Here is a 1,970-nt window from a genome sequence, read left to right as displayed (position 1 = left end):
GATGCATGAATATAAAGTCTAATTGCATCCATGTATTTTTTTCTAGAGAATAACTGAGACACCTGTTATTATTTATATGAATTGGTGCTGTTTTAAAGCCATCACTCCTAAAATCTGAATCTGAAACTGAAATTTAAAGTGTGTTTACCATAAATATCCTTTTGCTCGTGTTTGGCTGCAGCCAGCATTTCCGTTTCGTCCCTCACCATCCATGGCTGGGTCCTGTCAGAAGATATCACTTCAATCAATTTTAATCTAAATAATCTAAACAGTTTTACTATGATCCTCTCTTGGATAAAACTCCATCAAATCACCAAAGAGCAGCCTCAGGATTCAAAGCTCATTGTATACTGTATCAATAAACTGCAGACAGGTGTCATATAAAAATAGAATAAAATAGAAATAAACTAAAACATGCGCTGACCCCACTGTTTCTCCACCCACGCCTCTTAGAGCTCCGATCTCTTTTTGACAGAGCTGGTGATCACACTCACACCTGTCCAACTGTCCATCCCGGCTCCTCCTCTCCTCCTCATCCTCCTTCTTCTCCTCCTCCTCCTCCTCCCTCCTCCTCCTCCTCCTCCTCTCTCTCTTCCTCAGGTGCCTTTATCGGTAATCTCTGCTGCAGGGCCGATAACGAAAGCGCAGACTCTCGTTCTGCTTCAGAGAAATAAATAGGCCCAATTCCCGTCCGGTCCCGGTGGTGCAGTGAAACTCTGTTTGTGGTCACCCTCATACTGAATGAAGCACCCTTCTTTAAGGTGGAGGGTATAAATACAGCAAGGAAGCTTCGGGACGAACACCGTTTACCATTGGCAGAGCATTTTGGTAAATTTTTCTTGGACGCTACCCACATAATCAGCTGTGCTGCTCATCCACAAATGCATGATCATACAAGTTGGACATCATTGTGAGGGTAAATAAACAGGCTTTCCAATGATGTGAAATACAATGCCAATTAGCATTGTAACAACACAGAGAAATAATCGACCAAACACAAGTTTCCCAAACTTTTTCTGTGATTGGTCAAAGTCTCCCATCACGGCTAGATTTTCTAAAGCCTGAAAATAGCGCCATGATGAGTTTGCAGAAGTCAAGTTATCTCTCAGAACACTTGAATTACAATATGCTGAAAGGTTATTATGGATTTTTTGCCCAATGATGCCAAAAACATACTGCCTACTGCCACTTTAACTAAGTAGGCTATAAAGGAAGACTTCCACAATTTGGTAAAATACAAAATTGCTTTCTTGGCGAGAAGTAGAGAAGTTCGATAGGCGAAGCTACCATTCATTTCTGACATCTGAGCCGGTGTTCTGACAAATTTTGCATTATCATGCGTCCTGAGTGATCCGATCCCAAGTGGACAACTTTAAGTACATCTGTTCACACCTGGAATTAGACTGTGATCGGATTGTATCTCACTTCCCTTCTCTATATGCAAATAAACACGTAGGGTGATTAAGTTTTTGAATGTCCGTCTTGTGTAAGCTTTCTTGCCATAAATAAAAACAAATGCCCAACACATGACACATTTCTGTAATACTGAAGGTAAAACTGAAGAATTTACCTATCCATTTGAGGTTATATCATATTCCAAGGAGGCATGGCATACCCTTTTGTGTAAACTGACTCAAAAACATTTTTTGGTAACATTTGGGTGATTGTGACAGGACCTTTGGGTGATTGGGACAGCACATCTTATCATTGTTTTAGGCTAGTGTGAGCATATGTATTGCACAATTTAATTCCTACTTTGATATAATTTCACATGCACATTTTACTTGTCCTGTTCATCATAAGAATTAAGACTCCATGTTCATTTCTGTTTAACTTTACTTAACTGAAGGTTTAAAAATCCATCTTACAATTCATACAGTATAAAGCTGCCTTTCCTCCACTGTCACAACAACAACCCCCTCACTCCACTTCCTCCCCCTTAATTCTCTCCCCCAAAATTTCATTGAATA

This window comes from Sebastes umbrosus, unplaced genomic scaffold (genome assembly GCF_015220745.1).
Source record: "Sebastes umbrosus isolate fSebUmb1 unplaced genomic scaffold, fSebUmb1.pri scaffold_200_arrow_ctg1, whole genome shotgun sequence".
Classification (NCBI taxonomy): Eukaryota; Metazoa; Chordata; class Actinopteri; order Perciformes; family Sebastidae; genus Sebastes; species Sebastes umbrosus.
The sequence above is the reverse complement of the archived record's forward strand: the minus strand, read 5'-3'. Positions refer to the sequence as shown.